Source organism: Marmota marmota, unplaced genomic scaffold (genome assembly GCF_001458135.2).
Source record: "Marmota marmota marmota unplaced genomic scaffold, marMar, whole genome shotgun sequence".
Lineage (NCBI taxonomy): Eukaryota > Metazoa > Chordata > Mammalia > Rodentia > Sciuridae > Marmota > Marmota marmota.
In genome coordinates this window covers 18939774-18965241 of record NW_026000221.1, presented here as the reverse complement: position 1 = coordinate 18965241, position 25468 = coordinate 18939774, and the positions used below count along the sequence as shown (strand labels likewise).

The 25468-nt window shown below is 35.4% G+C and overlaps 1 pseudogene; it reads right to left on the bottom strand.

Annotated features, from left to right (window-relative positions):
• LOC107144660 overlaps positions 1 to 22381 on the bottom strand; it is a 37334-nt pseudogene extending 14953 nt beyond the window's left edge.
• Between the last annotated feature and the right edge of the window lie 3087 nt (positions 22382 to 25468).

The following is a 25468-nucleotide window of genomic DNA, read 5'->3' as shown; positions in this document are numbered from 1 at the left end:
TTGCAGGCGTGGGCGGCGGCTCTGCCCCTCTGTGGTCCGCTGGCTTGTCTGTCGGTGTTCGCAGTTCTGCCTACTTTGCAGGCGCGGGCAGCGGCACTGGCCCCTCTGCAGGCCGCTGGGCCTGTTCTGCCGGTGGGTTGGCAGGTCCGCCTACCTTCAGGCATAGGGGGGGGGGGGCTCTACCCTTCCGCAGGCTGCTGGGCCTGTTCTGTCTGTCGGTTGCAGGTCTGGCCTGTTCTGTTGGTGGTCGCAGGTCCGCCTACCTTGCAGGCGCGGGGGGCGGCTCTGCCCCTCTGCGGGCTGCTGGGCCTGTCCTGTTGGTGGTCACAGTTCCGCCTACCTTGCAGGCACGGGGGAGGGGGTGGCTCTGCCCCTCAGCAGGCCACTGCGCCTGTTCTGTCGGTGGTCCTTATTTTTATATTGTTAAATTGTACTTTGTTTTCAACTTAAGAAACATTCCTTAATGTTAAACTATGCAACTAAGTCCCAACAAAGTCATAATAAAAATTATAAAAATGTGCCACACGCATACCTGTAATCCCAGTGGTCCAGAAAGGTACAGCAGGAGAAATGCAAGTTCAAAGCCAACCTCAGAAATTAATGAGGCCCTAAGCATCTTAACCCTGTCTCAAAACAAACAATAAAAAATGGATTGGGAATATAGTCCCTGGGTTCAATCCTGGTCCCCTGAAAATATGTATACGAAAATGGATAAAAGAACTATACATTTACTCAAGTTAATAATTGTACTGTGGGAGTTAAATAAGGTTACTATTTTATTAGGAAATACACCCTGAAGATTTTGAGAAAAGACCACAGCCTGTGAAAGTTACTCTCAAAAGTCTTAAGGAAAATATAAAAATGCACACACTTACATGGTTAGAGAAAGAGAGGGAGGAACAAATGGTCGACAAATGTAATTAAATGGTGAGGCTGGGTTAAAGCATAAATGAGGAAAATACTTATTTGTACTACTTTTGTACCTTTGCTATGCTTGAAATTACTTTCCAATAAAAAGTTAAATAATAGTATATTTGAAGCATGATCAATGAACATGAAAAGATCAGCATTATGGAGCCTCTGTGATATATATATATATATTTAGTAGCCATTACTTTCTACTGCATGCGGGTGTGAAAGGCTAACCCTGAAGGGATGGACTGTATGAAGTGTTGGTGGGGATGGGGAGCAACTGGGACCCACACACATTACTCTGGGAATGTAAAATGGGACAAGCACTTTGGAAAAAATCTTGGAGATTTCTCAAAAATATTAAATGTACACTTACTATCTGACCCAATGTTCCACTCCTAAGCAACCACAAAATGGAAATGAAAATGGGTATCTTGACAAAGATTTATATGTGACTGTTCACAGCAACAGTATTCACGATAGCCACATACTGGAAATAAAAATTAAACCCATCAATGAGAGATGAGAAAATAAACTGTTTATATACACACACTGAACAATAACAACCCTGTAAAGATATTTAACAATAATACGGAAAAATTAAACTACACATGTAGTTTGCCTTCTGTATCTATGGGTTCCAAGGATTCAAACAATTGGCAAATTGAAAGTTTTTGGAAAAAGCATTGTGCCTGTATGGATTTCTTTTTTCTTGTCATTATTCTCTAAATAATTCATTGTAACAATTATTTACATAGCATTTACATTGGATTTGATATTGTAAGTAATCTAGAGATGATTTATATCATATAGGAGGATATGCATAGGTTATATAAAACTATTACTTTGTCCGAGAGACTGGAGTACCCACAGATTTCGGTATTCATAGGGGGTCCTGCAACCAATCCTCTGCAGATACAGACGGATATGTGCTGAATAAGTCTACTGACAGGAAATTTCCAAACAGACAAAACTCTGCTATAGTCACAGAAAGCATGCCAGCGGTTTTATTACAAGGAGTTCCACAAGAGGACTTTAAGGAAGATGCAGTCATTTTAAATCTTGACTGGGGTTTGGTTACACTTGTTAATATATTTGTCAAGATTTACCCAATTGACACATGGATATATTTTATTGTATGTTTAAAGTGTGTCCAAGTAAAGTTAATTGAAAAGAAAAATCCTACCCTCCAAAGGGGACAGGAAGAACAGGAAGGGAGGGAGAAAAGAGAGCAAGATGGTACATTTCTTTTTCTTGATAAGATTTAAATGGCCTGAAGTTGGCTGGATGTGGTAGCACACACCCGTAATACCAGTGGCTTGGGAAACTGAAACAGGAGGATCACAAGTGTCCTCAACAATTTAATAAGACCCTGCTCAAATGTAAAAGGGTGGGGATGTAGCTCAGTGATAAAATGCCCCTGAGTTCAATCCCCAGTACCAAATAAATAAAATAACAAAAAGACCTGAAGCCCACTGTTCATGAGATAAATTAGTATAGACTAATTAAAACAAAGTAAACAAAAGTCAGCATCTACCTTGCTTAGCATAATATAGCAATCAGGATTTGAGACTTTGATTAACCATTTTGAATTCTTCCATTTTCTACTATGCCCAGGACTATAAGTCCTATCAAAGTCCTCGTGAAAGGATTTCCACTTGCATTATCTCAAGAACCAATTCTGTGAGAAACTATAGCACCTCATTCAAATCATCTTGATTTCCTCTAACTCAACATAACTCAATTTATTCGATTCAGTTCATATATTATGTAATTTGACTATTGTGTAGTACTCAAAAATACCATGGAATACAGGTGAAATTACATACAAGAAAACATGTAGGAACTGATTTTTATTCTTTGCCATGTTATATAATGTAGTCCTCATAGTGTTGATGAAGTATGCATTATCATCCATTTTACAGAAAAGAACTGTGAGGCTCAGTAGGTTAGATGACATTTCCATTATCATCCACCTACGGAATGACAAAACTAGAAAGAAACCCTATGTCTTTATAATTTTACATCCCTGCTGTGCTGGAAATAGGAAAATGAACATATACTTTAAAAACTGGTTAATGTGTATTCTGGTTGAGTTATAAAATAATTTTTTATTTCTTTAATATTTTGTGCAGTATCTATATATTGATAACCAACAGTTATGGTAGTGTGGATTAAATTGTTAAATTACCAAGAATAGATAATACATAAGTGCATACACATGCAGATATTGCATTCACAGTGTATAGAAATTAGCTCATGTGTTACCTTTATTTACATCAAATATCCAAGGGAGATCTTTTCTTTAAAACAAAAAGAATAGTATTTACCTGGCCAATTAGAAGTAGAAATTTAAATGTGTCTAGGTATTGAAATATCTTGGGCAACATCATAGATAATTGAGCTTACATTCTCCAGCAAGATAACTGGATAATGACACCTGCCCTTGTCTTCAGAGTGGTCTGTTAAAAATCTCATGGCAAATGGCCCAAGAGAGCTTGTCATATTCAGGAACCTGGAAGAAACATGGCTCTGTCGATTTGTATGGAGTTGGAGGAGCACAGATGAGAGAAAGTGGTAAAGCATAATTAAATAAATAGACAAGCAAATCCAGGGAAATATAACTGAAGAAACACATTTATATTTCTTTCCTCAATTTTCTTCTTCTTCTTTTTTTACTGTAACCCTTATTTTCCTTGACTATCTTATTTACTCAGCTTGTTCTTTCTGACCAAGTGACAAATGAAATGAATAAAAACATAAGACATGAAAATAAAAATCTTCCTATGACCTCTCAGACTAATTTTGAATTACAGTTTTTCTCTCTTTGTTTTATATTTGCTTGGAGGTGCCTTTAATACCCTATTCAAGTGAGTCTTGACATTTTAAAAGTATCTTGGAAGAGTCCAAAGGATAATTTTTTATCTTTGTTCCCCCAAATTAACTACAAAAAGATATTTCATTCAGATAGCTACTATACAACAAAAGTGAGTTTCCTTTTCTTGTTGTGAGCACACAAATAATGTAGAAATGCAATAGAATTATGCAAATCAAGTTTTCAGGTGCTATTATAAAACAAAACTATATTATATTTAATATATATCTATACTATAATAGAAAATTAAATCAGCATACAAATTAAGACTATTACGAAATCATGAAAAGCTTTTTGTTATCTATTGTTTCTTAAATAAGTTGCCACTAAATTCTGCTACATATCACTGTCAGCAAAAATACAAACATACTTTATAATACTACCTTATTTTTTAAAATGAGATTCATTTAATTGAACAAATTGCCTTTCTGCTTTAGTTTCTAAGAAATACAGAATAAAGGAAAAAAATCAATGTAATGAATACTGTATTACTAGTCCTAGGCAAGTTGTCTTCTCTTATTTAGCCAAGTTCCTTTTTTAAAAATATCGTAAATCATGTTAAATCATTTTTCGGTATACAAAGAACATGATGCATCAAGCAGCACTACCCCACCACCCTCAAAAATTGTGGGCTGTAATAATCCAACACAATGGGTTCATAGGATGCAGAAAACATGAAAAATAAAAGAGGAGGAAGAAGAGGACAGATGGTTGGCATGAGTCAAATCAAAAATTCATCTGGACAATGTAGATTGAGGGGATCCATCATTTTAGTTTACGACCCAAAAGAATATGTATGTTCCTGGTTGCCTATAATTACAGGGATCCTGCACATTAAATGATTGAACACACACACTCCTCCTGTCACTCTCTCCATAAAAGAAATTACAGTCATGTGCTGCCTTTGCCAAATATTAATTTATTTTGCTATCTCAAAATTCTTTTAAAAACTGGGATCTAAAGATGGACAATCTTCCTTTTTTTTTTTTTTTTTTTTTGGGCTGCATGACTCCAAAAGTTAATGCTCAAGTGATTGAGTTTGTAAAACACCACTGAAGAGGACATAAGAAAATGATCTATATTCCCTCCTTGTGGCATGAATGATTTAAATGGCCTTCGTTTCTAGTGAAGTGTATCTAGTGGCTATGCATCCACCCTTTCATTTTAAATTAAGAAGCATATTTTTCTCCTTTCTGGATTCTTCTAAATTATTAACATTCACCATTCTTCATGAATTTTCTTGCAACTCACCAACAGGGAAAAGGAGGAGGAATGTTCTCTCAAAGGGCATTTTCCCTACTCAGCCCTAATCATGATGGCACGAAGCTGCTCTTATGTGGAGAAACTTTCATTTGTTTTTAATAGGAAGAAGAGAAATCCTGCTTTTTTCAATTAAAAATCTAATCCAATTAGAGATAGAAAAAGAGAGGAAGAAAGAAACTTAGAAATGTACAATCAAAATGATAAATTGACAAAACTGTGCCTCAAATGACTTATACATCCACATTCTTTTTAGGTCCAGTTATTGTCTATAAAACAGATTTACTGATTATTAGATATGTGAACAAATAACCAACTGAATGAGAATAGTTTAATAAACTGCAGTACATATTTATTTTAATAGCTACAAGTTTTTTTGTGTTTTCAACCAATTTTAAATGCATGGTATTGTGTACTTTTCCCCACACTGTATAAACAAGTATAAATTTTAAAAATACACACACATACACACCACCACACACACAGAAAAACTTGAAGGTCACCTCCCAGAGGTGAAACTGGAGTCAACTTTTCATCAAAAACTCAAGAGAGTTCTAATTGGAATACAGCTAAATTGGAAATGATGATGAATAGACATTCAGATCTTGAACATACAAATACACATTGTATTTGTCAGGATTCTCCTGAGAAATACAACCAAATAGGAAAAGATTTATTGCAAGAATTTGTTGCACCCAATTATGGAGAGTGACAAGTCCCAAGTTTTGCAGTCAGCAATTTGGAGAGATAATGGTCTGAGGACCTGAGAATGAGAAGAGCTGATTCTGTAGTGACAGTTTGAAGGCTGGCAGGCTCAAGACCCAGGAGGAGCCCATGTTTCAGATTCAATTCCAAGCACAAAAACCCTACATTCAACTTAAGGCAGTAAGGCAGGAATAATTTCTTTCTTATTTAGAGGAAGGTCAGCTTTTTGTTCTATCTGGGCTTTGCGTAGTTTGGATCGTCCCTACCTACATTAAAATGGGCACTTTGCTTTGAGTTAGGGATATAGCTCATCCTCAATTGGCTTTGGTTTGGGAGACATAATGGTAGAGTATTTGCCCTGCATGCAACAAGGCCCTGTAACAGAGAAGGACAATTAGCTGTAACTTCATCAAATGTTGAAGTTATTCAGAAACATCCAGAATAATGTTTAATCAAATATATGGGCACTCCATGTCCCATTGACAAAAAATTCTCCATCACACATATTTTGCATTTGAAAAGTGAATAACTCCATATTAATAGATAAGGATTATTGGCATAAAATTATGGGTCAATATACCAAGTTACAGGAAATCAGGGTTTTTTTTTTTTTTTTTTTTTTGCCAATTCCTTTCCTGTAAATAAAGCAAGGTGCCACTTGTCTGGAAGTGAATTTCTGTTTATTATCATTGTCCACCTTAGTTGAAGATTTCTATAATGCTCTTCAATGCTTATGCAGTGCCTTCTATTGGGTCTGTAGGGACATGGTGACTGTCTTTTTGACCCAATATTACAGACCATCTCTCCAGATATTCCCTTTTAAGCTACTGGGACAAATGTCAAAGACTTAAAAATGGGCAAAGGAGATCACTGGGTTTCCATTTGGAGGAATGATAGGCATGATCTGGTAAACTTCTGGGGTTATCTGATGCCATTAGGGATGTCTCAGTTGTCTTGTGGTCAGCTTTTTTACAACTGTGCAGAAGAAGCTGACTTTAAGAAAATTGATAGTAATGTAAATGCTTCCTGTCCAGACCAATGCAGATTATTACTGCTCATAGTAATGAGTCTAACTTTTGTTTGGCAGAGAGTATAAATCTCTATAAATTAAATTCTCGTTTGAACTGATTTTCATATTTCTGGTTCCCTCATTAATTAACAAATTATATTAACAATTTGGCACATGTTCATTTTATATTGTATAAAATATTTATATTTGCATTATGCCTTGGACTTCTTTGTTAAATTCACATTCTTATAATCACTCCCTCAAAAATATGTTTTAGCCAGTGGATTACAAGCTTAGTGAAGGCAAGGACCTCATTTGTCTTGTTTATTGCTGTCTCCCTAGGGTTTAGTATCAGGAATTTAGTAGAGGTTCAGAAAATGGCCTCATGGTTTCCAGAATTAGCACATGGAAATGAATCAAAGATATTTCTGAGCAATCAAATGAGTCCTAGGGGAGAAACTTTCAGTAGTATTAAGAAAGCATTGAATGTCCTTATTAAATCAGAACATGCAAAGTGTTTATATGCAAAATTTATAATAAAAAAGTCACTATATACAGAGTATCTTTGAATATCACTGCTGAGAAAACTCAAGTGTTTTTGAAGAGGAATCTATAAGTGTTCAAAAGGTATGGACTTCATTACTTGTACAACTAGGAGGAGAAGCATCTTGGATAACAATGCAGATTCATCTATCATGATCTCCTGTACCTAGAGATTAAAACACATGTGCATGTGCACATACACATTTCTGCTTTTATTCATTTTCAGTTTTAAAGATGATTTATTTTTGCTTAATGAAAAGTTCTGTTTCTGGTAGAATTTTTTGCAAGTAATTAAGAAAATCGAACTCTTGAAATATTTGTTTTTTCTTAACACATCGTGCAGTCAGACTTAGATCTCTTACAAAACAGACGCAATTTAGTATTACTTATGGGATCTTATAAAAGCAATAGAAACTGATGATACATATTTCTTGATAAACTCAGGATTCTTATTTCTATTGATATCTAAATCTTAACACATATTTCCCATGACAATGTAAAAAACTACCATTTAACTGCTCTGTAATGTTAGCAGTGACTCAGACTATTTGTGTTATGTGTTTGTTACAGAGATAGGAATATGAAATAAAATATCATGAACAAACACCAGCAAAGCCTTGCCATGAACATAAAATCTCTTCCAGAGAAGACAACAAAAATAAGAGCAAAAGAAAAAGAACTTTGAAAATTAATTTGTAATTCTGATTAGTGTTTAAGAAAAAAGAAAATTAGACTCATTACATGTAAGAGAGTGTAATTGTGCAAAGAACAGAATCAGGCAGTTCCTAGAACCCAGACAGGTTCTGTAGGTCTCTGGAACTTCCTTAATTCTGGATAACATTTCTGGATAGAAAAAAAGGAAATGACATGCAGAAAAAGGGAACTGAGATGTAATGACAGTTTGGTTACAACTTGACATTTGCCTCATTTGAACCTGGTTTGACTAAAGCTTGGCTGCTGTTATTAGTTGAGATTCAGCTAATTGTTACAAAGGCAGATTGCTAAGTTGAGTTTTAAGTTTGTTTAAAAACCGAGTTAGATTGCAGTCCCTGTGCAAGGACTGGAGTATCCAAGTACTGAGGCTTTCTTAGGCTAAATGTAGATTCATTAAACATAAGGCATTGGAAACCCAATATTCACAGACTTAAATTTACATTAAGGCATTAAAATATCCAAAGATTTTTCTATTATTGTGATTGCTTTACTAAGGCTCCTTTTTTGGAGCTGCAAACAGGGTACTTACTGAAAGTCTGTTCTGCCTTGTATCAGTATATTCAGTAACCATGAGAATTTCAGCTGCTTATTTTAGCATAACTCCTGAGTACTTCCTTTATTCTTGCAATCCAAAAACATTTTTGATGAGTTAATTATCATTTCCAAATGATGAACCTCTTGCCCCCATAAATGATATTGGATACATTGAATCACTGTGATTATCATCTAGATTTGTCTAATTAGTAATTAATATGTTTAAAATTCTAATAAAATGGAAATGGTCAAAAAGAGTAGAAATAGCCTCATCTGCTGTTATAGTTTTCTTTATCCATTTATGAATTCATAATGTGCATAAAAATGGCAACTTGGTAAGAAATATTTCCCAGTGAGAACTTTAGAATCATCTTGGTGTCACTGTAAATGGCCCCCAGTGGGTTTGCCCCTGGTGGGTGCAAAGCCAATAAGCACAGCTAGGTGGTAGAGTGAGGAATGGTTTATTACTGGTTGAAGGAGAGCCTTGGGACTATGAAAGCAGTGTCTCTGAAAACAGGAGGTGCCAGGATTTTATTGGCATGACTCATGCATATTCATATTGGAAAGGCTTCTCGTCACATGTAGAGGTGGATACACTTCTGAAGTCCAGGATCATGCTTCTTCATACATGCTCAAAGTGGAAGAGGGAAATACCTTCTGGACACAGAATTTAACATTATAATGAGATACCATCAGTGAAGTTCAATGGAGGTCACCAAGAAGAATGACTCCAAGATTTTGGCTAATTTCTTATGGGTTTCTCTAGAGGGCTTTATCTGAAACAACCCAAAACAAACAACAACAACAACCAAAAAAAAAAAAAAGAAAAGTGTTAAATATGCCACAGATTTTTTTTCTCACAAAAATAGGAGCTTGCCCCTGAAATTTCCTGCCTAGCCATTCACATCAACAAATATATTTATTGATGCATTAAGATAAGGGTTTGATTTTGAACCTATTACTTAATTAGCCCAAAGTCATATAATTATTCACTTTGTGAACTTCAGATTTCTTATCTATTGAAATGGAGTTGGGGATTGAAGTGGAGAGTACACATTAAAACATGCTATAGAGTACCTGGCCCAGAGCCTGCAGGCAAAATCGTCCGTCTGTATTTGGCAATGGTAGGGATTATTGAATGAAATTGCTATCGGTGTCTTCTTGACTAATTATTTCATCCTAAATTCATATACAAATTTCCTTTGAAGTTTTTAAATAAGTGGAAGGAATATTGAGGAAGATAGCCAGAGGAGAAATAAAGGAAATTGAAAGAAAATGAATAGTTGACAAAGATAATAAACTGGGCAAAAAAAAAAAAAGTGAAAGAAAGGAAAATGACCAATATCTTTTTCTGGCTGAGTTGTTGCAGATGTCCAGTTTTTTGTTTTTCTAAATTTATTCTTGGATAAAATTAGCAATTAAGAAAACTGGGTATTTATCATAACAAAAGAACTGGTGGTATAGAATATGGAGACAAATTAACTACCTGTGGACTGTGTGTCTTTATGCAAGACAATCATTCTGGGTTTACTCAAGACCCTCAGTCCCTCTGGGCTACCTGTTCATCTGAAGACCCTCCCTCCCCCGAACATACTGGGGAATGAAACCAGTGGTATTTTACCACTGAACCACATCCCCAGCCTTTTTAACTTTTTGTTTTGAGACGTGATCTTGCTAAATAGTTTAGGACCTTTCTAATTTGTTGAGACTGGCCTTGAACTTGCAATCCTCCTACCTCGCCCTCCTAAATCGCTGGGATTACAGGTATGTGTCACCATGCCAGTCATCAGAATATTCTTTAAGCAAATATATGTAGCTTTCTTCCAATTTCAGTATTTCTATAGTCTATTGTTCTTTGAATTCTGGTTCCTCTAGTTTAATCTGTTGAACTCAATTTTGTCTGAGCTATGGTCAGATGGGTTAAACTTCTACTATTCAAGTCATTTCTTTACTCTTCAATCCCTGTACCAAGTCCCATTTTACCCTGTTATTAAAGGAAAAAAAATTCTTATTTAGTTCTGCAGAAAATAAATTGCCTATTTAGAGAATATATTCAAAGTAAAATATTGAGTTAATCATTAAATTCTTTCCCATCAACTCAAGCAATAATGTAATTAGCTATATCTCATAATCACAAAAAGATAAAAATGTCCTAACTCATGTTGGAGTAGATTTATGGAATAATAATTTGTGTAGTGTCTTTCCTCCATCTTGTTTTAGGAAAAAATAACAGTGTCTGGTATCTGTGAATTTCATATATAAACTATAAAAATAATGCAGATTTTGATTCCTTAAATCTGTAATGCAGGTTGGGATCCTGATTTTCTTACAATCTCTCAGATAATGCTGGTGCTGCTGCTCTGAGGACCAGGCTGAGTGTGGTAAAGGTCTAGACTGAGCAGCCCCAGCCTCTCCTGCCCTCTCCTTAAACACCATTTAAGGGGAGATAATCAAATCAGCTCCATCATATTGCTTGAGATGGACCAAAGGTATCATCGTTTTGTCTTTCAATTTTCTTTTCAGAAGGAGGAAGGCATTTTTACCTGTTCTAGCAAATGGGTAAAATATCTAGTGGATGATATCTGATGGAACAATGATACAAAACAATCGATTAGTAGTAAGTTAATGAATTGCATGTATTCCAAGGGGCTTGAGATTCAGGCCTACAATTTCTGTGGACAGGTAAAAGGTGACGAGATAAAGGTAAAATTCATTGGTCATACATTAAAGGGCTTCAGGGGCTAAACATTTGCCATGAATATAGCTAGCCAACATGGGAATTGAGGCTAAAGAGATATCATACAATTGCATCAAATGTGTCAGTAAACCCTCAACTAATTTTATTAGAACTCCCAATAATTATGCTTTTATCATTTTCAACTAAGAAAGAGAAAATAAAATCAATGATAAAAGTATAGAAAGTAGTTAATTATCTAGACTTCCTGTCTGATAGTCTTTGGACTGGAATCCTGGCTCCGTAACTTAGCAGTCATGTTACCAGAAAGTCTCTGAACTTCTATTTCCTTACTTATGCAATGGAGAATGGTGGCAATTAGCAGGACTGATCACATGGGGCCATTGTGAGGGTTAAATAAAATTACAGAAGGCTTCATGCTGTTTTGTCATGTGGAGAATGCTTTTAAAAATCTCTTTGCAAATAAATATACATACACACACACACACACACTCAAACAAAACCCAAAATGTTAATAAAACTATCCTCCTAAAAAGAAAACTGCCTTTTTTATGAGTCTCTAAGATCTTAGAGGACAACATACTTCAGGTGTTCATGAGGCAGCTACTGTTACAAGCTGTTAAATCACTTTCCCTTGAATTCTCAAACTTTGATTCCTGCTGTTTACACTGCTGGCCACAGGGATGCACTGTGCTCCTTTCAAAATATCTTTGAAAGGATTATCAATTTGGCTGATGGGACATTTGGCTTGGAACTTAAAACTGAGGAAGAATAGCCCAAGAAGACAGTTCGTTTAGAATAGGAAACACCTAAGATATAAATACACAAAGACTTGAATGGAAATCCCAGCTCTGACAGGTATCAAAACCTATAAGACTGATCTCTAAAATGAAGGTGACTACCTTTGCCTCAAAGTGAAGTTATGTGGTTGAAAGAAAAAGTGAACATAAAAACTCTTCTGAGTTATTCATCAAATGTGTTCTGGAAGAAAATAATATTGAAAAGCTGTTTTTTGGTTTTGTTTTTCAAAGTCGTGTGTGATAAGAATTTCATTTTCCCTGATCCTTATTCCCCAGATAAATGTTAAATTCCAAGGCCTAGAATTTTGCTAAAAAATCACGCGAAAGATTGTTATAAATAGAGTGGTTTCCTGTTTCCAGTTAAGCAGAGAAAAAAAAATCACCTATATCACAACCCTTCTGATTCAAATTTTGTAATATGACCTATTTAAAACTGTGATTCACAATTTTGAATTATTTTTACTTTTTTATCTGGAAGGAGAGCAATGGGAGCATCCTTTGGTCTTACTACTGAACTGGTATTGGCCAAAACACACAGTGCTTGACAGCCTATAAGCTGATCCAAGGTCCTTCTTAAGAACTGTATTTTCTAATACTGGCTTCTCGGCTTGGTGGATTGAAAGGATCAGGGCGCAGAACTTTTCAACATAAAATAGTAAACCCTTAGATTTTTAGCAATAGTGAAGATTCTGTCCTAAGCACATTCTCTATGCCTTGGAAAGAAACACATTTACTGGCGCACCTTCAAGTCAATATTCAGAGATTCAGTAGAAAGACAGGATGATCAAGACATATGATGTAGCACATTGGCTCCTCAAATCCAGGAAACAGTTTTGACATTTCCCTTTTTGCTATAATATAATGCACTTTCAATACTGTAGTGGAATCCTCTCAGGATGAAGTCATTTATCATAAGACTAAATATATGAGCTGTCTTGCTTCACTGTGATCCTCAGACTGGAACTTTTGGTGGACTCTAAAATGTATTATTGTAATTGAGATTTATTTCTAAATTCCAATCATATTCCCTCTCTCCAGTTTGGACTCTAGGTTACCTATATATATTTCATATATTTTTGTCCTAAGCCAAGGATACTCTTGTAGTTTAGATGGTATTTGCTTTATTTTTTTTTAACTGAGGATTAATGTTATGTAGCTTTTATTTGAAAAATCTGCTTGTGCCTGTTAATAATGAAAATAGCAATAGCTATCATTTTTGAGTGACTATATATGAGATACTCTGCCAAATTCTTCATTCATACTATTATTTAATTTTCATTGATAGCCTTCTGGGTGGATGCTTTTGTCTTCATTTTAAAGGTGAAGAAACAGAAACCAGAATAATAATTCAAGCCAAGTCTATGTCAAGCAAAAGTTAAAACAACAAAAACCAAACTTCTGAGATTTTTCTACAGACCAATATAATTGAAAACATTAGAAATGCACTTCAGAGCAGAAGCATTTTAAATTAAATGAGAAAAATTCTACTTCTAGGAAATTGAATAAATGTATTTTCCCTATTTCTCTTACTCAGTGCAACTAAACATCCTGTATATTACACGTAAGATAAACATGAGGCTCTGAAAGTTGCAGATAAGGAGGCATGCTGACTAAAAACCTCAAGATCCAAGAAATGCCATGGTGGTGAGTTCCCCAGGTTGTCTTTTTGCCTCTCATACCCCAGACATGGAGCTGAAGAAGCCTGCAATCCAGAAATGCCAACAGTCACAGGCAAAAGCAAGCAAGCAAACAAAAATAGCTTGCTCTCTGTAGCCAAAGGATAAAGACAAGAACAGCTTAACAAGACAGAAAATTCTTAGACAATAATTGTTCCATTTTTAGCCAAATACACCAGAAAAAAAAGGCTGTAACCTCACCTCTGCTCCAGCAAGTAAGAGCCAAATGGAGAACCTTGACTTTTATCCTGGTCTGGTTGCAGTAAGGTACCTTGACCCCATTGGTGGGGTGATGTTTTTAGAGAAACCCATTTAGGGAACTGCATTTTTCATCCCTACCAGTGCTAATGAGCAATCTCTGCATTGCAATGAGACCTAATGGAGAAACTGGAATTTCATCCTCTTTTGGCAATAATAGAATGCTTTTTCTCCCTTACTATATTGACAAATGTCACAGAAGGTCTAGGAAATAATTAGGCATTTCAGGATGGCCCAGCAATAACAAAGCCACACCCTGAATCTTGGTATAAAGGGAGAAGTAGCAAGGCATATCAAGTCTGTCAATCAAGGGCAGTCTCAGTGGAAACCTAGAGAGAAGCCACAACTCCTCTTCCCATTAAGCAGTGATAAGGCTATTTTCCTTTAAGGTAACAATGGAACCCATGGGGCATCTGAATATTTGTGTGCAGCTGTCAGTAGTGAAGCACCACCATTTTCTTCTCACACAAGAGCAGTGTCAGAAGCAGGCAGTTGAAACAGAAATTTAAAAATCAGAGTTTTATGGTATAGTACAGTGTCCAGATTTTAATAAAAATATTTGTATTTCTAAGGATCAGGAAGATCTCAAGTTGTATAAACAACTACTAATAGATTCTAACATGGATATGATTCAGATGTTAGAATTACCTGACAAACATTTTAAAGCAGATCTAACAGAAGTGCTTTAACAATAGCGAACATGCTTGAAACAAAATAAAACAATGTAGAAAGTCATGACAAGACTTAGAAATTCTTAATAAAAAAGTGGAATATCCAAAGACAACTAAATGGGAAGTTACACCTAAAATATCTACTAGCATAAATAAGATACACAATAGGTTGTCTCAGCAATAGAAAAGAAGAGACCAAAGAAGGAATAAGTGAATTTGATAGCAGGAAAATAAAATTTACCCAGTTTGAACAACAGAGTGAAAATATGTCTTTAATAAAAATTTTAAAAACTGTTTGAGTACTGTTGGCCTGTAACAAAAGATGATCATTGATGTCATTGGTTTGTAATTCCAAAGGAAGAAAAGAGAAAGGAGTCAAAAAAAATAGTTGAAGAAAAATGTCTGATGCACTTCCCCAATTTGGCAAAATATATAAAACTGTATATTCAAGCATCAAATTCAGAATAAATTCAAACAAATCTACTTCAAAACACATAATTGAACCTCTGAAAAGACAAAAATCTCAAAAAGGAAGGAAATAACTCCTCATCTATGAGTTAAAACAGTATAAATTACAGTGAATTTCTCATGAGAAACCACATGCCAAGAGCAAGTGACAGTATTTTTCAAATACTTAAAGAAAAGAACTGTCATCCTAGAATTTTCTTAGTAGGCAAAATAACCTCCAGGAATGAAAGTGAAATGAAGACATTCTCAGGTGAAGGAAAACTAAGAGAATTTGTCACCCCTAGATCAGCTCTCACAGAATGACTGAAGGGAGTTTTCTAAACAGATATGAAATGCTTTTTAGAGTATTGAAACATCAGAAATAAAGATAAAATAATGGAAAGAGTCACAATGTGGGTAACTAAAAGGTATTTTCCAACTTTTCTTGAGTTTCCTAGATTATGTTTGGCAATTGAATCAAAAAATAAACAGTATATTATGTAGTTCTGTTTATATAGAACATATTTGAGGATTAAAATGGACGTAGCTTTTCTACACTGTACTTAATGTGGTAAAATGATGACATCAGTAGACTGAATTTGTGAATTTTCTGTTCAATATGTAGAACAAATAAAAAGCTATGCAAAAAGATATACATAAAATCAACATAAACATAATAGAATGGATTATAATAATATTGCACTTTGAAATATAATAATTAAAAGGCAGGAATTGGCACAACATACTGACAAACAAAAACATATTCTATCTATGATTGTGTATAACTTCACTGTAATGATATAGTTAGGTGATGAAAAAAAGGAAAATGATATAACAGAGATATTAAACAAAAAGGTAGGAATAGCTGTATCAATATCTGATAAAGTAGACTTCAGAGCAAAGAAAATTACCAGAGATAGAAAAGAACAATATATAGTTATAGATAAATGGTTCACTCCATCAAGCGGACATAATAATACTAAATGTGTATGTACCAAAGAACTGTGAAATACATGAAGTTAAAACTTATCCAATTGAAAGGAGAAATAGAAAAGTACACAACAGTAGCTGGAGACTTCAACTCTCCTCTTTAAATAATTGATTGTATAAGTAGGCAGAAAATTAGGAAGGATGTAGAGCATCATTGACTAAATTATCTAGTCAATATTTATAGAATTCTCCATCCAGAAAGAGTAAATATAAAAATTTTCAAGTTTCCATGTTAGACATACCTAGATAGACCATATGCTAGGCAGAAAAACAAACATCAGGAAACTAAAAAATTAAAATCATACAGAGTATGTTCACTGACAAAGATAGAATGAAATTGAGGTGGAGTCTAGTGGGAGGTCTTCTGGTCCTTAAAGGAAATTGTGGGTTCCCTTATCAAAATGGTAAGGGAATGGAGAGAAACTGGATCACGAAGACACCGCTGGTATGAATACAAAATGGCCTAGCCATTTTGGAAAAGTTGAATGATTTCTTAAACTCTAAACAGGAACCTACTTTACAATTGACCCCTTAGACATTTAATCCAGAAAGATGAAAACTTACATTCACACAAAAACTCATAACTAAATGTGCAGTAGCTTTATTTATAATCAACCCAAATTCCTTCAGCAAGTGAATAAATTGCAGTACATCCCTACCATGAAATACTACTCACAATAAAATGGAATAAACATTAGATACATGAAATAAACCGCACACATCACCCAAGAACTATTATGAGTAATAAAAAAGCCAATCCCACAAAGTTAGTTACCATAAGATTTTTGAAATGACAAAATTATCAAAATGGAGAAGAAATGAGAGGTAGGACCAACGTGATTTTGGCGATCAGCATCCTTGTGTTGATGGTAACTGTTCTGCATTGTCTTGATTGCCTCAATGTCAAGATCAGGGTTGTGGTGATGTTATACAGATTTGCAAGTTGCTACCATTGAGTGAAACTGGATAAATGATTCAAGGGATCTGTTATTGGGTACAACTACACATGAATATATGACTGCTTCCAAGTAAAAAACAAAAAATAGGAAACTAGGGAATTTTGAATAGAGTATGGATTTTAGTAAATTATCTCATATTAATATTGGTTTTATTAGTTTCCAAATTTGTTCCAAATTGATGACATATTAACAGGAGAGACCTGTGTAGGGTGTGTTGACTAAAACTCTTATACAGTAGAATTTTTATTAAGTATTTATACATATAAAATACAGTAACACATTTATTCTTTGTGCCACTTCAAAAACATGAAGTGCTTCATTGTTTATTACAGTAAAAAATTTTAAAACCCACATAACAAGTGATAGTATGCTAGAAATTGTATGCTGTGTACACATATAATTAGAATAATAGACACTTTTTCATATTTAATGAAATTGAAAAAATGCTAAAAATATTAAAAATGAGAGAATCAAGTTGGGCGTCAATGTTTAAAACTAGAAACCACTTGATATTTTTTATTTTACAAAGAGATACATATGACCATATGCATAAAACCCTATGTTTTTAAAAGATTGCATGCAAGGTTCATGATAATCAGGCCATCTACTACCTTTTATGACTCAAGTATCATTATGATACTCAATCTTAGAATCCTGAAATATTACCCAAAAAAAACAAAACACAAAAACCTGCCACAAAGAAGACATAGAACTCATGTTTGTTGAACTGCAATTTAACTTGCCTAGGACATCATAATTATTGCATGAAGTGTGAGGGAGCCACATGCATGTCCTCATTCCCAGAGTTGAGCTCATCCCATTATAATTTAATTCCCAGTATGGCTAAAAAAGAGAGAGCTTCTTCGTTTTCTCTCTCTATCTTTTCAACCTATCTTATGATATGTCATGCTTACTAAAGATGAGATAAAGAAAATCAGATTTTCTTTATCTTGGGATAAAGAAAGCAGTACTTGGGAAAGAACTACAAGCTTTTGAAAAATGTTTGACAAGTAGGATGGTAACTTTTAATCTAATTTTCTCTCTGTGGAACACCTTTCTTTCCTCCCCTGGTTTCACCACCTCATAGTTGAGACTCTAAAACTTGGCAATTTTCATTCACAGTTTTGAATGATTTAGAATTCTGTTTTGCATTTCAGTTTTGTCTGAACCCATATGGCAAAGTCAAAACTCCAAACAAATCTGATAAATTCCATCTTGTGCTAGCCATTCCCTGTGGCTTGGGAAAGCACTACAAGTTTTTGTGCTACTTAATTTCTTCCTTGTTCCATGACCATCTGTACCTGCATCTTCAGACTTGGATAGGTCTCACAAATGTCTCTGAAACACAGTGTGAAAGACACCCCACTGATGTAGCCAGTGTGTTCATTTGTTGTAAGTGAGTCTCTGACAGACTCTGAAAGTAAATAAACCAAACGGAAAACAGTCTGCAGTACAGAAATAGCATCAGACTTCAGTACAGGTATGCTCACCTGTGAAAGATCACTCAGAGTTTAGGTATAAAGTTCATAAATTGTTACTAACTATGGAATCCAGAAAGAAGGATGAAGCTATGTTGCCATATTAATATCCAAGCCCCCCCTTTGAACTAAACATTAATATTTGCCCCACTTCAGCTTTTTAGCTTAGTTTCATTCTCTATTAAGGCGCTGAGCAATCAATATTTATTGCTTTCCACAGATAAAGGTACAAATTGCTTCTCTGAAGATACAGATAGATGAAGGCGTGTTGGGAGTTTTGAGAGGGATTTTGTGTTTGAGTTTTATCTTGAAGAATGATTAGATTCCAACAAAGCAGGATGGAAAGAGCATTTTTATAAAGAACCATTCTGTTCAAAAACCCCGAAGGAACTTCTAATTGAATGATTTACCTAGCCATTTGGCAAAATGTATGGCTAGAGAGCAATATGAAAAATGTTTGACAAATAGGATGGTAACTTTTAATCTAATTTTGGATGGCCTTAGATGCTAGACAAAACATTCTGAACTTCATTCTCCAGGTGATGGGGACCTGAAATGCAGAATTGGCTGACCTCTGGTAGCAACCTAAATGAGGCATTAAGGAAAAATCAGAGAGGGACACCAGGTAGGTCTTCTCAGACTAATTGGTAGAGGGTGACCATGAGCTTTGAGCTCATTAATATGCTTTGCTCTCTATTAGACTGTATGTCCTGTGGCTCATTAATTCCCTGTTGATATAGCCTCAGGCAGTGTTTCTTTCTCACTAAGTTCATGGGGTAGAGATTTTCCTCTGTCTCTTCAAACTTCATCAACATTCACCCTTGCTGGGGATATGCAGCATTTGCCATTTCTTTTGTGAGCATCTCTGACCCACAAAAGAGTTAGGTTTCAAGCATTAAGTTGGGTGAAAAATAATTAAATGTGATCGTATGTGGCTTAGATATTCACAGCATTTATTTATGAGACTTTCCACAATCAAGAGAAAGTTTTCTCTTCTGTTATTAATCTCATTTCTCCTGAGGATGGGAAGCTGATAATTTGAGGTTACTTTTATTAGACAACATATTTGCTTGGTAGGAAGAGATAAATAGGCCAAGGGAAGAGCTTAGGTATTTCTCTCTTTTTTTTTTTAGTAAAATGTCATATTTGTGTAAAGTTTATGTCTTTAGCTATGTGTAAACATGTAAACTAAAAATAAAATAGATGCAGAAATCAGAACAAATGAAAAAAGAGACTTTGAATAAAAATGGGAATGGCAATGGAACCCACAGTGGTTGTCTTGAACACCTGTCCCCTTTTATGTGGAGGGCCTTAAATTAGTCTCTCCACTTTCTTTTAACCAGTGAGGGAGTGTGAGCCTTGTCAATGCCCATTGAAGGAAAAAAGGGAAAAGCAAAATTTTTTTTTTTTTACAAAAATGTATTCAGCAGTACATCATTTGTGCTTCAATTTTTCCAGTACCCAGTGGTACCCAGGGTGGCATTATGGATTGTAACAAAAACAAGATTTAAAAAAATGTCCTTGTACTATAACTACCACTTACAAGAATCTTTCTCAAATTTATTCATTAGTATAAGGTTGAAGCGTATTTAAAATAACATAAATGTTATGAGGCTGGATATTGGAAGGAAGAAAACAATAAAAATATTTAAACACTTAGTTTCTTATTCATTTTATATAATCCACAAATAGATCTTAGAGCAGGTATTCTGAACTTCTCTAATGGTGTTGATCCCCCAAGAATCTTATTAAGTGTGTGATTGGAGCCAATCCCAGATCTGTTAGAACATTCCATCTTGGACCAAGTTGCTTTCAGAGATACCACCAAGTCAAACCCGATGCAAAACATACTGCTGAGCAAGTGAAACTAATTTGTGAGACTGTTACAGTAAACATCAGTTTAATGCTTGGAGATGTCACTGAGATTATTGACTTAGATTTTATAATGATTATAACTTTTTATACGTTAATTGTAGTTTCTTGATTTTTCCAATAAATAACTTCATGGGTTTCATTTTTGAAAAGTTAAACTCAAGATGTTTTTTGGAAAAGAGAAATGGGGAAGGGAAAGAACCCCCGAGCCTCTTGACAGCCTCATATTGAGAGCTGGACACAATAAAGACAGACTTCTGCTTCAGAGTCTTGGAAGTGGATGTTCCAACTCACCAAACATGTAAATTGGATCTCATCCAATTGTAGGTTAAAAAAAATTTTTTTGCTTTCTCTACTGAGCATTTTCAGCATCTTTGCTGCAGAATCTCACAAAGTTATTTACCACAGGTGTGTCAGTAATTATGATATATTATAAACATTTACGTTGTATAATGGTCCTCAACATCTTCCACCTGTGACTTGGTACCTGCATACCAAGCAGTCATGCAAAGCAGGAAGAAATATAGGCTGCCAACTTATGGTAAAAAGATTTTTTTCCTCTCTTCTCAGATGTGCCATTCTCTTAGGATACTAATGTTTATGCAGGGATTTCTTTTACTCTCAGGTTTCTAAATGGTTTCAATTATAGGCATCTTTTTAAACCTAAAATATTAACAATTTAAACCTTTCTAAATGGCATGCATGCTTCATTGTCTTCTTAAACCAAGTTAAGATGAATGTACATTTATTTTCTAAATGACCCAGATCTTGCTGTATCAATAATTAGACCATGATGAAATGAGTCCCATCAGTGACTATTAATGATGCAAAAGCAGATTTTGCTTGTGTTAAGTGGCTGCATATGTCTGTGTCTTATGAGCTCTTGACTTTGTTTTATAATAACAGTAAAATCTTTCAAATTACAGGTCCAGCTGCTTTTCAGGGGTTTTGCATTGATACCAATGTTGCTACATCTGGTGTCAGTCTCCCAGTCTCTCCCAGTCTCTCCCACATCATTAATAGCACTAATCCAGTGCCTAATATGCCTAGGGAAGTTGAGCAGAAACTTTACATTTAGGGCTTTTTTTTTTTAACAGTTGCTTCTGAGGTAGTAGTTAGCACAAGTGAGAATAAGAACTCAAAAATTTCAAGAGAGGTAATAACTTAATGCTTACAGATAAACACACAGAACTTAAAGAAGCACAACAAAATATTCTATGGAAGGAGATCTATGAGAGCATCTGTCCCACACGTAAACCAAGTACAATGAAAATTTCTAGACGAAAGAACTAAAATCCCACACAGGATATTCCCTAGACATAGGAAATTTGCATTTAAATCAAAATAATTGGAAATTTTTAGATTTTCAAAAATATAATCCTTACCTGAACTCTGTTCTGTGTATGCTAACTACAATTGAAATTCAACAGAAGCAACAGGAGGAGACCAGGGATGTGTAAGAAAAAAACAGATAAATGGGGGAAAAGTGATGCTGAGGATATGGACCAGGGAGCTGAAGATGCTATTGAGAGGCTGTGGAGATCAAGGAAAGGAGTTGGTTTGGGGACCAAGCTATTGACCTGCTTAATTTTAGGTACCACAGGTGCATCTAAAAGTCACCATTCTGCAGGCAGTTGACTTTACTTTTTTAGGATCCTAGACATGGGCGGTCTGAGGAGGAGATTAGCAGAGAGGAAACAAGATCCAGGCTAATGCAACATACAGAGGCCGAGGCAAGAGGGCTTCAGAAGAGGCAGGAGGTCAGACTGACAAATCATTCTCTGAAATAATCAGAGTGTAATGTAATGTTAGTGGCTCCTCCATGATGAGGTGGAGTGTTCTTCAAAGTACCAGAACACCAAGTTGGTGGGAAGTTCTGGCCCCTTGAAGTTTGAAGTTCTTCTTAACTGTGCTTTGAGAACAGCCCGGTGATCCATCTGTGCTGCACCCAAACCCTTCGTCTTTGACCTGGATATTGATCATTTATGCTTTTCACCCTTTTCATTCTTTGTAATGGCCACTAGGAACCTCAGTCTAAATATGTACTTTGACTTCTCACCACCGTATTTCTGGTTAATTCCTCCCCTTGACTGGCTGGTTCACCAAACTCATGTAAGAATCCTTTCTAAAATGTCCCTTTGACATTCTATCCTGTGCCATCCTCATGAACAAGCTTTTATAAGGCACAGATGGAAACTGGATTGCGAAGAGAACAATTGTTTCAGGGGCACATAAGCAACTGGAAAGCCCAAATAGTTATTTGGTTCATCAAGCTTTTAAGCATCAGAGCCTGAAGGAAAAATTGTTGTTGTTGTTGTTGTTGTTGTTTTGTTTTTCAGGTGTCAAGTTAAGCTATTCTTCCATTTCACAGTTGGTAACACTTAGAAAACCTGTTACTGAAAATCACATCCTTACCTTGTTCTGTAAATAAAACTCAAATGCTTGGGGGAAAGAGGACCCAAGTCGCTTCTGAGAAGGGAAATGTTTGTGCTAACCAAAGGTATCACATGCCTAGGATGGAAACCCTCGATTCTCAATTTTCTCCTCCCCAGCTGCCTTTGGTATTGGTTTGTTTTGTGGTTGTTTTAGAAGCTGTCAAAGCATTAGATGCAGATTGAAGCTCCAGGCAATCGCAATTAAATCAGGGAAAAGATATGCATTCGCCAAGGTTAACACAAGCTGCAGCTTAATCAGGGTGAAACAAACAAATACATCCAAGAACCTCAAAATAAAAACAGTGACTTCAATCACATTCTTCTCATTCCCCGCCCCCACCAATCCCCATAATAACCTGAAAAACACCCACCATAGAAAGCCTAAGTTCCCAAATCAATATAAATGTCATGAAAATTTTCAAGCCCCAAATGTAACATGTCATTTCAGTTTATGGGCTATTGATATTAAAATAAGTCATGATAATGTTGAAGGCAAATTTTGATAAACCTCCTATGTATAAACCATGGGCACATGTATAAACTTAATATTGATTTAATTAGTAGATAAGCGCTTAAAATGAACTCAGTTGTCTTAATCTGTGTTTGATATGTGCCCCCTTTCAAATTTGGTTCAAGGATATAAATTTCAGCAAATACTACTTCTGTGCTTTCTCTTTTTTACACTTATCAGTACTAGGCATAAATAAATATGCATATTGCAAATATATTGAGGATGGCTTTTCAAGTAGACTAGCCACAAAAACTTTATATTAGTGGTTTTATGAGATGATATTGCAAGTATCGTCATTTCTTGTTATTTAAATAACTTCCTATTAAAATCTTTAAATTTTTTTTAATTTAAAATTTCTATTTTTTTAAAAAAAATTACTTATGGAGGTCCCATAAGTAATTGTTGAGTCATAATAAATATGAAAATTTTTCATAACTTCCCAGACTGTAGAAATTGTCACATTGCTTTCATGTTATAGAGCTGTATGATAGCTTCTACTTTTAATATAAAAAAATAAATTTTTTAAAATGGATCTTTATTTTATTAATTTATTTATACATGGTGCTGAGAATCAAACCCAGCAGCCTCACACATGCTAGGCAAATGCTCTACCACTGAACCACAACCCCAGCCCAGTAACTTCCTATTTTAGTTGGGTACTTTGAATTTGTGTAGGAACTATCCATATTACCACCAGGTATTATACCTTTAAAACCCTCATTACTATTTTTTTTTTCAAAGAAATTGTATGGCTTCTAATTTCCTATGGACTAAATTCCAAACTCTTCCCCTAACTGTTGCAATCATTCATGTTCTGCCCCATGCCCTTGTTTTCACTGGTGAAGTCACTTCATAGGACTCAACTCTACCAAAGTCTAAACTACACAGTCCTGATAATGCCATTTTTCACCAAGCTTCTGAACCTCGATAGGTGCTGTTCTGAGGCATGGAACAGTAGCCACTGTTACGGGGAGATGCCTCAGAAAGCACTCTAAGTCCGAATTTCAAATCAAAAGAGAGCCTTATTTACCTGGCCAGGGATTGTCACCCACCGCAGAGACTCAAGCTCTGTGGAAGGACAGCAGCTTCCTGATGCATTCAAGGAGAATATAAGGACAAAACCCATCACTCAATGACTTGCTTATGGTCATGTAAACTAGCCAATCATAGAAATTAAAACATTAATAAGTGGGACCTGTGGGCTCTAGACAGGACTGGAATTTTCCAGTCAGCAAGCAAGCCATAAACAGAAGCTTAAAAAGCATTAGCTCTGAAGTTCAGTTGACCACAGTCCTGGGTTCAAGCAGGTGCTAGACAGTCGCATCCTGAATTTGGGCAGGGGTCGGCAGGGCGAGAATCTACTTCAAAGTCATGTAGACCCACAAGGGCACTCAAACCCAGGATGTAGCTCACCACGGCCACCAGCTGCATCCTGAGTAGGGCACAATTTGTGGGGCACAAAGTACAGAAAAACAATTTATATAGGAAAAGAGCTTTCATTTCCGTTTCTTAGAAACAGCTCTTAGAACATTTTTTTTTTTTTTATGGAAGGCAGCAAAATGGAGTCTTAGGCCTGTCTATGACAGTTCTTGCTTGTATTTATTTGTAACTCTACTGTCACACTGACTTATCCTATGGTTAAAATCCTATGTCTATTGCTTATTGATATCTATTCTATCTTGGCTTATAGCTATAACTATGACTTATTGGTTATATTGATCAGTTCATATCACCCCTCCAATATGCTTCGTGTGATGCTTCTACTTAAATTCCTTCCTTGACACCCCAGCCATAATTTGCTTATACTTTTTGAGATAGCACATGTTTTATTCCTTGTCTTAAAATTAGTCTTTTGAACATGTATCTGTTTGTATAGGTTTTTATCATCCAAAAGTAATTGGCCACAACTCATTTCTTTCTATATTCTATCTCTACATCATCTAAAACACTTGGGGCATCTATTAGATATACATCTATTGATTTCAATTCTAATCCATCTGTCTATCAGCTTATTCAATAATTTTCTCATCTTCCACTTAAGGACCGTTTCTGTTTGTGAGGCCCAGTGGTGATGGAGACACGTGAATAAACAGGCAGCAGTACTTGTTTGGACTTCATTGACAT